We start from the raw sequence: 15,891 nt of genomic DNA, 5'->3' as shown, positions 1-15,891 counted from the left end.
CCCCCTGCGACCCCCCCTTAAGGACACTACCTAACACATCTATCAAACCAAATCCAAAGTGATGGTACTGCTGTATACATCGTTATACTATCACCATTATAATATACTCCATAAATTAATGAAGCTTACCTTAACCTGTTTGTTGATAAAGATGTGCTGCTGCTTTGAGGAAAACGTGAAGCCATTGCGAAGGTTCCCTGACATGCAGGACAATTTTTAATTTGTAAAATTAAATTGTGTCTCTGGCACAAATCCACTAGTTTTCAATATAACCCCGAATAAGTTAGAACAAATTCATTGTAACTTAGGAAACAGTCAGGACAAGAAGATGGAATTTCAACTTCTTGTGCAACATGAGATGACATGCTTGCTATGGCCTCCATGTCTAAGAACGAAATGAAATCCCTGGGTAAGATAATGCATTGTCGTGCTGTGATTGGCCAAACATGTATGACGTCATAGTGGATAGGCGCTGTGATTGGCCAAACGTGTAAGTAGACTAGTTTGTCTGTGGATTATAGTGGTTACAGGGCTCATTTGAGCAAAAACAAGACACAGTCAACAATAACAACAGACTTAGAAAAATCAGGGAGGAAGACAAGAGTAGTGTGAGTTTGATCTTCGATATTTCGACTATTATTGATTTTCACTAAATTATCTCACTCGTATATCACTATTTACATACATTCCTACACATTCTAGTAAAAATAAATTGAATATCACTGATATCTTCATGCGGCCCTCTCCTAGACATTAACCTCATATATTACTAAGAATATTTTATGAACCCATGGCTTATTGTTATTATTATTATTAAATGCTAAGCTACAACCCTTGTTTGAAAGGCAGAATGCTATAAGCCCAGGGGCCCCAACAGGGAAAATTGCCCAGTGAGGAAAGGAAACAAGGAAATATAAAACATTTTAAGAAGTCAATCCTCAAAGACGGTTTGACAGGCGTTAGTGGCAACCCAATTAAATACACTTTTGAAAAAGACGAAAGGCAAGTGATTCAGGGTCCACGTTCCAGGTTCCTCGTTGCTCTCTCCACAACAGTGAAAACACGTGGTCTTGTAAACAGACGCCAAAATTATCAGTAACCAGAAACAGATTCAAGTTATCTTACCTTATTCCGATTCACAACGCCCAGTTGACATTTTCTTTCACAAATATCCCCAGTCACACCAAGTTGAGTTTACACAATTTCACAATGGTGTTGGCTTCTCCTCTAAAGAAATGGCTTATTTTGAGGCACTATGTAAAACGCCTGTCACCATTTGCAAGAGGTCTCTACTTCAAGGGTCCTCGTTGCTCTCTCCACAACATTGGATTGTGGGCATACTACTAGAAGGAGCACATTAGGTGCAAAGTGTTGCAATCTGCAGAAAATTCATTATTATTAGTTTACCTCCTACACAGACAGCTTCAAAGATTGCATACTTTTACTTCAAACTTCTATGAACTTTCTAATATACCGGGAAACCTCTTTAGTAGGGGTTTTTAAATTTCCTTAACCCGTTAGTTGAAAATATTCTCGGTAGTATCCTCTGGCTCCCTACACAACACACAAAGCCTATTATCATCATTCCTATTTCTATAATCTTCCTTTAATTCTAGCGTATTTAACCTTGTTTTCATAACTATTACAACCTCATCAGTGTCAAGTTCTCCTATGAAATCTCTTCTACCATTACTATTCAAAAACCTCAATTTGGTCATCTCTGCTTTCTATTCTTCTATTTCTTTAATTTCATTTGCCACTTTACTTTTTATTTCATTTTAGAGTTCTTGCTTTTCATACTTTCTTACTTCTTCTATTTCAATATCATATTTATTCCATATTTCTATGATATTTTTTCCCTAACATTTCCCATATGTTTCTCTCAATTGATCTTCCACTACCTCCTTAATCTACTCAAATTTAACAACATATTTTTCTCTCTCTCTCTCTCTCTCTCTCTCTCTTTCTCTCTCTCTCTCTCTCTCTCAAAGATTATGAAATTATAAAACACACAAATAATGAAAACAATTTATTTACCTTAAATTTAAATCATTCTAAATACAGATACTGTGAAAATGTTACAATATGATGAATAGTTTCAAATACTATCAGTTTGTATCCTTATTTTTCATGAATTAAATCTTCCAAATAAACTAATAATCCGGTTTTTAAATCAATAAAAATAATCCTTTAGGTAAACTTGTGTTTATTTATTCATGATTTAAATTAACCCAAGAAATTAATAGTGAAGAAGGTAAGACAAAGTCAACCGTGATGAGGAGCCGTTGTAAATATTTGCTGTAGAGTTACTACTAACATATTTAGTCGTCCTCAGAGTGTTAACAAAATCTTGTATTTACCGTCATTTTATGTCTAAACGGCAAGTGTCCTGTCTATTATAATGTCTAACGAATGAATTAAATCCAAAGGATTATCTATAGAATATATAACCTAGAAATAAAAGTCTAGCTTAGCTCAAGCCAGGCCTCCTTCTCATGTTTACATGTCACTCAAAGAATGTTATTTTAGAAAGGGACTTCATTTTCAATCACAGAATGATGTAAAAGGCTTATTATTTTATGATATAAAGTATTGATATCGTGTCTAATGAAAGATGAATGAACTTGATGGTGTATAGCAGTATCTTTTTTTATTCACATTAGTTCTATAGATTTGCTGGAATATTGTAATAGACCCCATTAGAATATGAAGGTTTTTGATCAGGGGGAAAATTGAAGGTATTATTGTACTGTAATCCATAATAGTCAGAATTGCAATAAAGTAGTAAACGAGTACATAGTTTATGCGTTTGATTCGTAATCATAATGTATATATTCACACGTTATTGTGGCGAGCTGTGAACGTCTGCATGTAGGGTCTGGCAGGCTGAAACTAGATGACCAACACTCTCAACTGCTGCTGGACAAAACCTTTACAGGTTGTTTCCTGATGTGCCCGTCATTTTCTTGAAACCGTTTGTTAGGAGGCCTTAGGCTTGTGCTCCTACTATCATCCTTTCTCCATCAAAAATTAAATTTCCATTCTTTATCCATTTGAGTGACTCTTCTTTGTCTGTGTAACCTTTTCCAAGTTCTTCTTGGAATCTTCCTATTCTGGTGTTTCCACTTTTCCATTCAAAGTTTTTCCTCTACAGAACTGAATTTGTGCCTGGTCTTCCTGCCTACCATTGGTGCTGGAGTCTGTTCAGTGTCCTTTGTTTCTTCTACCAATTCTGCAAAGTTCTTAGCCTGCTTTGTTATTGAAGTTAGTTGGCTCTAGGGCTCCATTATGATGTTGGGCAACCTTTATGATATTTTCATCCTCAAAGCCTTTTAAGTATTGCATTATACTTACTATTGCAGCTCTGTAGGCTTGACTGATTTCAGTTAAGCCTAGTCTACCGTCTCTGCGTGGGAGGTATATTCTGTCCATACACTGGTTTCTATATGTGACTTTGTGCAGGGTGAGAATCTTCCTGGTCTTGACATCTAAGCTACCTATCTCTCCTTGTGGCCAGTCTAGAATACCAATTTTCTCAGGTGGTAAATCCGAATCTCTAATTTTTTCCTCGGATACTTGGTTTTTATGTCTGCCCCACCCCGCAAGGGACCATTTAACACTTTGAAATTGTATCCTTTTATTTTTTGGTTCTTCCCTTGATGGTTGCTGGGGTCCAGGATTAAGACTTAGCTGATCTGGTGAGAATCCCTGTGTGAACTCCTAAATGTCCAGTGAGATGGTGTTTCAAAGTAAATTCTTTGCTACAGACATCGCACTTGTATGGCTTCTCTGCCGTGTGAATTCTTAAATGTGTAGTGAGACTTTGTTTTGTAGTAAATGTTTTGCTACAGTTATTACACTTGTATGGCCTCTCTCCTGAGTGAATTCTTAAATGCGCTGCGAGAAGTGCTTTTCTAGTAAATGTTTTGCTACAAACGTTACATTTGTATGGATTCTCTTCCATGTGAATTCTTAAATGTGTAGTGAGATTTTGTTTTGAAGCAAATGATTTGCTACAGACATTACATTTGTATGGCTTCTCTTCCATATGATTTCCTACATGTCTAGTGAGAAGTTCTTTCGTAGTAAATGCTTTGCTACAGACATCGCAATTGTATGGCTTCTCTCCCGTGTGAATTCTCAAATGTTTAGTGAGACCTCCTTTTACATTGAATGTTTTGATACAGACATTACATTTGTATGGCTTCTCTCCCGTGTGAATTCTTACATGTACAGTGAGATGTGCTTTTGTAGTAAATGTTTTGCTACAGACATTGCATTTGTATGGATTCCCTTTCATGTGAATTCTTAAATGTGTAGTGAAATTATATTTTAAAGTAAATGTTTTGCTGCAGACATTACATTTGTATGGCCTCTCTTCCATATGAATTCCTACATGTCCAGTGAGAAGTTTTTTTTGTAGTAAATGCTTTACTACAGACTTTACATGTGTATGGCTTTTCTCCCGTGTGAATTCTTAAATGTAATGAAAGACTATATCTATCACGAAAAGCTTTCCCACATTCACTGCATGTGCATCGCTTTCTAACTAGAGCATTGGAGTCAACATTACCAAAGATCCTTTTTTTTATCTGCTTCTCATTTATTTGATTCACCTCTTGATTCAAAACATCTTTCTGTAATAATTCTCTTCCACTGATTCCACATAAAAGTCTTCCTTTTTCTTTTCCTTTATCCTCTTTCACAGCTGTCCCTAAGTAAGTGTCTACACTTTCCTCATCATCGACATCCCCTTTAAAACTTAATAAACCGTTTTCACTCAATGATGCATCGTACTCGTCGGAATTTTTCAAGTAGCTTTCGCTAGAATCAAATATTTCTGGCTCTACTTTGACTTCCATTTTTGGGTCCAAGAAAAGAGCGCCATCATTAAAGACAGCAACACTGCCAGACATATCATTATTTCCTGGATCTACTGCAGGTGAAAATAGATCTTCAATTTCACTTTTCATTGAAAATTCAAAAGGTGGTTCAGAATTCATCATCCTCTCCCTATCAAAAGATGAGAAACCCCTTAATTATTTACAATAGACTTCAAAGAGGAAATTAAGACTAAACTTCCTATTCTCAGACATCATACTTAATAACAAAAACTTCCAACATGACCCTTTCTTTTTCCATCTTACGTCTCTTACATATACCTTCAGTAGCTTACAAGCTTTAGCAGCAAGAGGTGGATGATTCCTTCCTTTGCGATGAAAAGTCTGAAAGAATAGAAAACTACAATTAGTTGGAGATGAGCAAATTTCAATAAAAATAATGTAGTTTTCTAAAAAATAAAATAAATTCATAAAGTACTGTAATTTGTATTTTTCCTAACCATACAAACCACAGACATTGGTCTGTGTTCTATCTGTTATTGTTACACATTTCAGGCATCTAAAAATCTCATATCCTCTGTAGATTCTATAATCCACAGTATTTCCTGTGACATTATTGGTTTCATTCTTTAAATAGTTTTTCCCTTGCTCTTCAAAAAGACAAAGACATTTCATCCATTGTCTTACTTCCTTTACTGTACTTCCTCTCAAGTCACCATCAAAATTGTCTTGCTAATACTGCTGTGCACCTCTGAGCCTTCCTCCAGAATTATGAACAGCAAAAGGCTTTATAGTAATCTTGCACATACACGAAAATATACCACAAACTCTTCCATATCACTCCCTCTACCCTTGCTTTAGTTCTACTGCTATGGCAAATTAACATTACTAACATAAGTTGTTTCTTTCTGGTTGCCTTTGTGTTGTCCAGTGCCTTCTCAAGAACAACAGATACCCTCTATCCGTGTGAAGATGGACCAGGAATTCTGCAATTTTAGGCTGAGAGGGTCTGGATGAAGAATAACCTTTTATCCGGCACCAGTGTAAAAAAAACTGCATATTTGACGTGATAAACTCAACATGTAGAGCATCACATGGCTTAGGCTAACTAGATGAAAAGCCTTCTTACCTTGAGAACCTCCTGACAGGCTCCAAGCATGAAGATGAAGCATGTTGAGCACCTGATGAAGACAATGAAAGTGAGGCTTTGAGTAGATCTGGTCTCTCTAGCAATCAGACAGGAGGCTTCACTAGGACCTCAAAAAGGTCTGAGAACCAGTCCTTCCGAGGCCAGAAGGGAGTGATGAGGGCCAAGGAAAGAAGACTGGCTTCCCTTGCCTTGATAAGACGCCCAGATCAGAGAGATGGAGGAGGTGTACCCCTGAAAACTTCCTCATCTTGTAAGTGGGCATCTGTCCTCAAGTACTGGGGATACTTGAACAAAGGGAAGACGACTTAGTAACAAAAGCTCATTCCTATAACATGGAATAATTGAAAAAAATACAAGACTGAAAAATTATTCGAATAAAAAAAAACCCTCCCACTAATTGGGCACCCCTATATCAATACAAAAACACAAGTACCTGGTTTTTTTAGGACACCCACACACCCAAAAATAAGATATAAGATATAAAAGTTCTTTTTCAAAATACAGTGCCATTAGGTTTATGATGCAAATTTCTAAGCAATTAACACCAAGAAAGAGCCTTTTCAGTCAAGGTCAAAGTATTCAAAAAAAGTTCCAAGCTTGTGACATAAGAAAGTTCCAAGCTTGGAACATAAAAAAGTTCCAAGCTTGCGACTTAAAAAAGCTTCAAGCTTAAAGGAGAACCACACAACATTGTGGTTCATTATCTCCAAAAGAAGTCAGCAGGGTTTGGACATTGACAACCCTTAACTTTGACTGCTGCTGAACTCATTCTATGACACTTTATGGTCACTTGTTTCTGGGGACGTGTATGTGAAACACTACCCATGGAAAATCTGTCAATATATATGAAGCAGTTATATTATGATAGGAAAACGACAGTCAGTGATAAGAATAATCATGAGATAGAAATAATACATGATAAATGGTATCCAGCCTTTAACCTATTTTCACTGAAGGGTCCACTTACAGTCTGTGAACTATACAGAATCAATAAACACTATGGTAATCAATGCTATGCAATCCTTCTCCCTGGTCAAGCAAGAGATAACTGGCAAGAAAGAGGTTGCCTAACTGTGAAACATAAAGGATTATGTCTCTTTATAGTTCCAAAGCAGGCGAAGGCAAAGGGGAAGACTCCTCTGCGGACAAGGTGGCAGAAACTCCAGAATAGCCAAGGACAGCACTCATCGGCAACAATTCCACCTCAGACGAAACCAATGTCCTCTTCCTCTCAGCACCTAGATGGAGAAGCTCCAACAACGCCTCGTTTGACAGGGGACCAGCCATACCCAGCGAGTGCCACACCTGTAAAATATCAGAAAAAGAGCAGCCACTCCCCGAGGGGAGGGCAGAACCGCTTCTCCAAGGGAAACAGTTACGTCCCTTAAACCCCAAAATTGACCTGATGTTGAATGGTCTATGCTTCTGCTTGACCGTTCCCCGGGAGACTGATCGAACAGGACATTCGGGAAGAGATCGGGGTGTGTGTGTGTGTGTGTGTGTGTGTGTGTGTGTGTGTGTGTGTGTGTGTGTGTGTGTGTGTGTGTGTGTGTGGAATGAAGAAGTCCGAAGTTTCTTCGACTTCAAGGAACACCCTCAAGACAAAGAATCTCTCTTAGACTTCTTGCACCTACGTCCAAAGCACTTCCACTGTGAGGCAGACCACCTCCAACACTCAGGGCAGGTGTTGCCCTGGTCCCAACACGCCCTACACAAGCTATATGTTGAGATATTGAGAAGTGTGACCATCCAGGTAAAAGTTATTCCGAGTCTTTTATAGTAAAAACTGTTGTAACCAAGACTTTCCCAATACCACCTCACCAGGGTATGGGGACGCAACAGTATTAGCTTTATACTAGGTACACAAGAAAACATGGTTTACCTACTGTAGTTTGAGGTCAGCTTATGCACAGAACCTAGGATGCTGCTTTCTCCAGGAGAGAGGACGATGAAGAAAAGAATTCTCACTGACTAAAACCGAATACAGTGTCCTCAACCTTCTGATACTTGTCCAATAAGGAGTGTGCATTTTATAGCAGCTATTGTGTAGCAAACATAGGGCCAATAGAAAACGTATCGAGCCTCCTGTGGGTCATATCTTGCAGGAATTGGGCTGTGAGAGTGTTCTTACATTTCCACACCCCAGTCTGAAGAAACTGTCACTGAGAAGTTCCTCTTGAATGCCAGGGATGTAGCTACGCCCAACATCATGAGCTCTGGGGCGACGTGAAGGATTCAGCGCATGGTCTATGATCTTGCAAATCCATGCTGAGATGGTGTTCTTGGTGACCCTCCTCTTGGTCCTCCCTGTACTGACAGAGAGTGCAGGCACATGGGGACAGGCTCTGGCTGTTCTCTTAAGGTACAGCCTCAAACTCCTCACTGGGCAGAGTAAGAGATGATCAGGGTCATCTGTTACAGAAAGAAGACTCAAAATCCAGGAGTCAAATCGAGGATCCGCTACTCCCGGGTTCTGAGTCCTAGCAACAAACTCAGGGACGAAGATGAACGTTACCTCTCTCCCTTCCCCTTGAATGGGAGATGTTGTATGAGAGACCATAACGTTCACTGACTCGCTTGGCCGAAGCAAAAGCTATCAGGAACATCATCTTCCAGGTTAGGTGGTGATAATGGTTTATACGGAGGTCTCTTTAGAGACCTGAGAACTCGAAACACGTTCCATGGGGGAGGTCTCACTTCAGACAGAGGACAGGTAAGTTTATAACTCCGTATGAGTAAGGAAAGTTCTAGCGATAAAGAAATGGCCATTCCATTCAGTCTAAAGGCGAGGCTAAAGAAATGACCATTCTATTTAGTCTAAAGGTGACGCTTAAGGCTGAGCGATAGCCTTTTACCGCCATGACTGACAGGCGTGTTTTTTCACGTAAATACACGAAGAACTCTGCTATTGCTGGAATGGTGGCATCGAGAGGAGAAATACCCCTTCCACAACACCAACCACAGAAGACTGTAGGGCAATCTTAGCCCTGGCACCCTTCAGCTCCTGAGACCAACGCAAGGCGGCACTGGTCTTTGCCCTCTCGAGGGAGTATCTCTGGGTTGGTAAACAAATTGAGAACCCTCATGAGAGTCTGAACCTGCCAGAATGCATGTTACGACACTTTCTGCTCTCCTTCCGACATTGAACTGGCAGCAAAGTCTCCTTCTTCCACAACCAAGAGCTCTTCTCGGAGTGGGTTGCGGACATCCCTTGAGTGACTGGCTGCATCTGTAGAATTAGAGGTCCTTGAAGAGGACTTTGGAAGAGTCTTGGAGTCCTTAGGTTCCTTCCGAGGAAGGAGGTAGGACTCAAGCATTGAAGGCCGGATTGTCATGTCCCTCATGACTTCCCACGGTGGTGAACTATCCGTGCGAGGGGAAACTTCCTCCGAAGGTGGAAGAGAAGAAGCCCCACCCTCACGTAACTCTCTCGGCAGAGGTGAGGTAGGAGAGTGTCTGGTGGAAGATGCAGAAAAGCAGGCCTTGTTGGCCTAACAGGAGTCAGCTTTACCCTCACGAAAGTGCCCGCATCTGAGACTCCTCTCTTCATCTACAGGGGTGAACAAGATGCTATGGTTCCTTGCAATATGTCTGCTGGAGCTGTAAGGTTGCTCCGAAGAGCTGGCAGACAGAGAAGGCTTGAAGGCTTGCACCACTACTCTGAGCATAGCACTGAACCACAGCAGCTGACTGACTGACGCACTGTCAGAAAGATCCCCTGAAGGGAAAGGGACCGAAGGTTCCCTGTCAAGAGTCTCTGCTGTTGATGGGTCCACCATTGAGGAAGGCAGCTTCAGGATCCTGAACCCTTCTGTGAAGACCCCTTCCCCTTTCCCCGCTGGTAGCACTGTAATGCCTTTGCGGGGATGGGAATGAGGCAATGGTGACCTGTCAATTTGTAGTTCAATAAACATAGAGCTTGTAGAAGCCTGCTCATGGCCATGGCGCAAGTGAGCCAGTGAGCGCAGGCGCATAGCAAGCACTGGTGGGCCGGAGAGATCTTGTGTGCAGAAGAACGGTGGCGAGCAGGAGAGTGCTGGGGCGCAGTAAGGCACTGCGCAGGAGGATGCTGGTGCGCAGTTTCCAGTGAATGCGCAGGAGAGCACTGGCACGCAGGTGGGCGTTGGAGAACACCGGCAAGCTGGAGGGTGCTGATGAGCTGTAGAGAGCTTTGGCACACGCTAGTTTGGAGAGCGCTGATGTCTTGGGGAGGCCCGACGAGCTTGAGCTGGGGAGCGCTGTTGCACTGGCGAGCATAGGTTGGCTGGCAAGCGATGGCAAATGCTCCTCTTTGGAATGGAGGGGCTACGCTGATGGGCGCCAGCAATCGGTAGATCGCTTGGGGCTTCGAGGGTGCTGAGGACGAGCAGGAGAAGGTTGGTGGTCAGGCAAACGTCGAAGCACTGGAGAGCGAAGACGCTCTGAAAGCGTTGGAATACATGCTGGCGCTGTTATGCTGTTGGAGAGCACTGGTGCACTACAGGGCACTGGCGAGCTGGAAAGTGTTGGCGCGCAGCTGAATGCTTCGGAAGAACATCCGGATGATGTACAGGAGACAGGAAGGATGACGGCAGGTCAGCACAAAGGTCGAACTGGACCAGGGAAGTGCCCTTTGGAAGGGCAAACATCCATTAATAGAGATCGCGAACGATCCCCAGAAGAGTCCACGGCCAAGGACAGGACTAGCAGCAGCGTCGTCAAGATAATGACCAGGAATGGGCGAAGGTTGAAGGCTAGAAGACGACTAAAGCAGAAGCTCCTCTGCGGGGAACGGCTGCAAAGCAAGGCCAAAGAAGTGCCTTTTCACCGATGGTCAAAGGCAATCTCTCAGGCGAAGCGGAGGGTGAGCTCTGAGACGTGGGAACAGCAAGCTCACCTATACTAGCAATCCTCCGAAGAGGAGTCTCTATAAGAGAACTCCCCTAATGGTGAGAGCCACTCACAGGAGACAGAAGACGGACTTATCTTCCTCCTCGAAGGATGGACAGAACGGTGGAAGGTCGGGAGGCAGAAGAAGAGGTCTTGTGTTTTTTTTTCCTTCAAAGGAACCTTGGAAAGAGAAATATCCTGCTTTGACTTCTTCCGCCATCGCCCAAACCTTTCCCACTGGGAGGCAGACCACTCCCGACACTCATTACAGATATTACTATAATCACACCGTTGACTTCTATATGGTGGGACAAAGGGTGTGGAGGTTGGTGTCCACGACCAACATGAGGTACAGCAGGGCCAGCCTTCAAGTCCAGGCCAGGTACGCATGGTGGCAAAAGTCAACACAAACACATACTATTAAAGAGAAAGCACAAACAAAAGCCATTAATAGCAGTCCAAAATATAACTTGGTGAGGATGGAGAACGACAACGAGCCTAAACCAAAGAGAGCTAAATCACCGGAGTGTTAAAAGGAGCGGTATCAAGCTATCCCCCCTACCCCCACTAACTACCGGAATGGGTAGTTAACCCTCACTAAAAGTCTTATGGCTCATTTTCCAGCCTCGCCGAAAGTAATAACCCTATAAATAGCCAAGGTTTATATAAAGTGACGGAACAAACAAACATTTTTTAAAAGTTACATAAAATATTTTATTTAATCCTTCAGGCTTCTATTTCCCATATGCAAACAACAAAAAACAAACTTGACCCGAAATTAAACCCAAATGATTGCACTTAGTACAGTTAACATCAGGGTGAGCTATGAGTCCAAACAAATAGAATTTCCAAAAACAAACCATGACAGCCTCTGGACATGATTACTGCTCTGTACCACAAATACAATCAAATAATGTAAACTTAATAACATCAGATATTCAATTTAGTAAACTCACATTAATACTGAAACCTGTAGAATTTATGCTTAAATAAATTGTGTTATGGATTTTACCCAGAAGACCCAGCCCTGGGAATTGGAATATTACTCAGCAAAATATCATTAAATCTTAACTTCATTCTTGTGAAACCTGAATACAGTACTGTACTAAGAATGCTGTAAAATAATTTGATGAGAAACTCTCTCTCCAGAGAGACCAATGCAGATTGAAATGTTTGAGAAGAGCATTTGTGGAAATGAAAGAAAAACCAAATATCTAGACATTTTAATGAAGATTTTCCTCTAATCACTAAGAACATTAAATAGATTACATCAAGAAAATCACATAAATCTTAGAAAATAATGATACTTTTCTACCTTATTACTATACTTATATTCAAACCCCCAAAATGAAGCTATCTCCATACCATAGTACTTTGTAAATAATTGCAAAGCTTCATACTCCAATACAAGTAGACTAGATTTTGATTCTTCCTTCCTGCTAACATTCATAACTTCAGTACAGGAAGCAGGTACAATCATCCAGTATTACTTTCAAAAAGACACAAGGCCACCAACATTGTTTCAAAAGACTTAATGCTGTATATTATTCTATAAGCTTTATTTAGGCTGTGACCAAGCCAATCAACTACTGCCCCTGCAACTGAATCAGCGGATATTTCCAAGTTCAAACTTAGTACAAATGTTTTTTCTGTTGACGATGTTTCATTTCCTGGTTTTTATAATGCTTATTTATTCAACATTGTTATCTATCATAAAACAATCTCATTTTTCTCTTATATAGTTTATTCTTTAAATTCTTATTTCTTCACTGCACCAGGCTGTCACCTATTTGGTCCCTTGGGCTAGTGGCAATTTGCTTTTGCACCTTGGCTTCTAATAGTAATAATTATGCTACTATGACAAATTTGGAAATAATTTGTATTTTTCCCAACTATACAAACCTGGGTTTAGCTACTTAGCAAAGGGAGAGCGAGAGTTGGACCAACCACTCTGCTCACACCACCACTTGTAACTGAAAGTCACTGTGCGATTGCGGCAGAACTTCCAGGGGGAAGGTGATGGCGGGACCAGTATGTGTTAAGAGCTCCAGGATTGTATACATAGGGAAAATGCAAATTTTTTCCAAATTTGTCATTTATTACTGCACTACATACAAACTCTTACGATATTTACAGTAAAGACTCACCGTTAGGTGGGTGTAAGTCCAAAAAACTAACTGGCTAATGCCTGACCTGGGGAGCTACTCTGTGCTTCGCATGAGATGTTTGGAGGCATCATGTCACCTCGTCGACTCTGAGAGCTAACGGTCTGGGCAATCGTGCAAAGGGGTAAAAACTCTCACATCTATAATCTTTGCTGTTTTTTCTCCTTTATTCCAGATCAAAATATCACAAATTTTAAGTAATTTGTATTTTTCCTAACAATATCTGGGATCTCCTCCCATCCGACCAGAGTTTTGTGTAGTTTACCCTAAACCCATTTTCTATGAGGGGTAACCTCAGGCGGAGTGATACGCACCCTGAGGCTAACCCCGGGTCAGAGAGCATGCTTGCTCAGGTCTCGACCTCCAGTAAGTTCTTGGTTGCTAAGGTCTTTAAGAATACCAGAGGACACTCAGGGAAGGCAGGGTGGGCCATTACCCTTAAGTAGTTTGAGGTAAGTACTGTTAGGAAAAATACAAATTACTTAAAATTTGTGATTTGTTCCAACACAAAGTACTTACCTCGAACTACTTTCTTAGGAGACTTATACTTTAGGAGGTGGGCGTGGCCCTAAAAAGGTCTTGATACCATGCTGAGGAATATCCAGAGACCTAGAAAGTAGGCTAGGTCGTGTTGACAACATAGAAAATCGATTGAGAGGAAACTACACAAAAACTCATCTAGTGTATAAGAAACTCACCTGTGCAAGAAATCCTAGGGGGCATGTCTTCCTCTTGTTGAGGTACTCGTCTCTGGCTCGGGGCCCTCACAGAGCCCACTTGATGTGGAAAAAGGGAAAGAAGGTACTAGGGGGTTTAAGGAACGAACCTGTGTCTCTTGTGTTTGTTACCCGCGGTTATCACTGAGGCTTTCCCTTTAAACCGTTTGGAACGCGGAAGCAACGGTACCTATCGAGAACCCTTCCAGGGATCTTCTTGAATAGTCCTTCAAATAGTGCGCCGTGAAGGTAGACTGGTTGGCCCAGGTACCTGCCCTTAGGATCTGGCCCACTGCCATACTTTTCTCGAAGGCCAATGTAGTACTCAGGACCCTAATGTCATGGGGCTTGTGTTTCCCCAGCAGGGGGATTCCTGCCTTACTGTAGGCCCTGATGATGACCTGCCGCAACCAGAAGGAGATGGTATTCTTCGAGACTGGCTTCTTCACGAGGCCTGTGGAGACAAAAAGACTTTTGATCCCGGGCCAGAGTCTTGCTGTTCTTTCCAAGTATTTCCTCACTGCCCTGACGGGGCATAGGTGCAAATACTTCACGTCGTCCGACCGGGGAATTGCCGGAATTGAGAAACCCTCAAATCTGGGGTCGCATACGGCAGGGTTCTGGGTCTTAGCTACGAAGGAAGGGACGAACTTGAATGTGACTTCTCGCCAACCTTTCGAGTGAGCCACTTCGTAGGACAGACCATGAATCTCGCCTACCCGTATAGCTGATGCTAACGCCAGCAAGAAAACCGTCTTGAGAGTGAGATCCTTGTCCACGATGTCTTTCAGGGGCTTGAACGGAGGTTCGGATAACATTTTCAGGACCCTTGCCACGTCCCATTGTGGCACCTTCACAGCTTGCGGGGCGCATGATTTCTCAAAGCTCTTAATGAGCATTGAGATATGTCTGGAGTTACCCAGGTCTATGCCTTTCAAGAGAAAAACTTGGCCCAGAGCAGCGCGGACTCCCTTGAAGGCTGGAATGGACATGTTGACCATGTCCCTGAGGTAAACTAGGAAGTCCGCTACTTGCGGGATGGAGGCCGTCAGGAGCCTGATGTTCCTAGCAGCGCACCATTTGGTATACTGTAGGTGGCTCACTTAGCCTCGTATACAGCTGTCGATGACCATCTCAGGTAGCCCGACATCCTTGATGCTGTACTCGACGAATAGCCTTCCCTCCTCAGGAGGCGCTCGATAACCTCCACCCGTGAAGGCGGAGGGACCGAGGATTCTCGTGGAAGCTTTGTATGTGTGGTTGCCGGAGAAGGTCTGGCCTGTCCGGAAGGGGCCAGGGTGGCTGTTGTGTTAATTCCCTTAGGTCCACGAACCACTCTCTCTCCGGCCACCAGGGCGCTACCAAAGTCATCTGTAGGTTGCTCGTCGTTCTTACCCTGTTGAGGACCTGCCTGAGCATCCCGAAGGGGGGAAAAGCGTACACGTCGAGATTGTCCCAAGGATGTTGGAAGGCGTCCTCGAACGCCGCTTTTGGGTCTGGAGAACAGGAGAACAGAACACGGGGAGCTGCGTGTTCAGCCTTGTTGCGAAGAGGTCCATCACCAGAGAACCCCATCTCTGAATGACGGACCTGGCTACTGACGGGTGTAGAGACCATTCGGACCCTACCACTTGCCCCATCCTACTGAGGCTGTCGGCGAGGACGTTCCTTTTCCCTGGGATGAACCTCGCTGATATTCTTATCTGCTCCACTTCAGTCCATTCCAGAAGTTGTAACGTGAGGACGCACAGCTCCTTCGACCTTAGGCCTCCCTGCTTCTTTAATTAAGCTACTACCGTGGCGTTGTCGTACATCAACGCCACGGTGTTTCCCCAGAGTAGGTGTACAAACTCCAGGCACACTCTTTGTAGTGCCCTCATCTCTAGAACATTTATGTGCTGGGTCTTCTCTAGGGCTGTCCAGTTCCCTCTTGCTGATTTCCCTTAGAGATGGGCACCCCACCCCTCCTTCGATGCGTCCGTGAACAGGAGCATCTCCGGAGGGTCGGCCGCAAAGGGCATCCCTTTGAGGGTGTTCGTCCTGCAGCTCCACCATTCCAGGACCCGTTTCGTGTTCGGAAACACCGGGACCACTCTGTGGCGGGGAATCCGTTTGGATCCAGCTTTCCTTCAGGTTCCATTGGACCTCCC

At 42.8% G+C, this 15,891-nt stretch overlaps 1 protein-coding gene and 1 pseudogene across 1 annotated transcript in view; both read right to left on the bottom strand.

Moving 5' to 3' along the window:
- The window catches only part of LOC137636176 (zinc finger protein 585A-like), an 89,246-nt gene extending 87,829 nt beyond the window's left edge, over positions 1–1,417 (bottom strand). Inside the window, exon 1 of the mRNA XM_068368572.1 lies at positions 1,126–1,417. The gene's annotated coding sequence lies outside the window, so the exon portion shown is untranslated. The remainder of the gene's footprint in view (positions 1–1,125) is intronic.
- Positions 1,418–2,106: 689 nt separating this feature from the next.
- On the bottom strand, positions 2,107–5,222 carry LOC137636175 (zinc finger protein 454-like; annotated as a pseudogene).
- Between the last annotated feature and the right edge of the window lie 10,669 nt (positions 5,223–15,891).

This window comes from Palaemon carinicauda, unplaced genomic scaffold (genome assembly GCF_036898095.1).
Source record: "Palaemon carinicauda isolate YSFRI2023 unplaced genomic scaffold, ASM3689809v2 scaffold244, whole genome shotgun sequence".
Lineage (NCBI taxonomy): Eukaryota > Metazoa > Arthropoda > Malacostraca > Decapoda > Palaemonidae > Palaemon > Palaemon carinicauda.
This window is presented reverse-complemented; position numbering and strand designations above follow the sequence as displayed.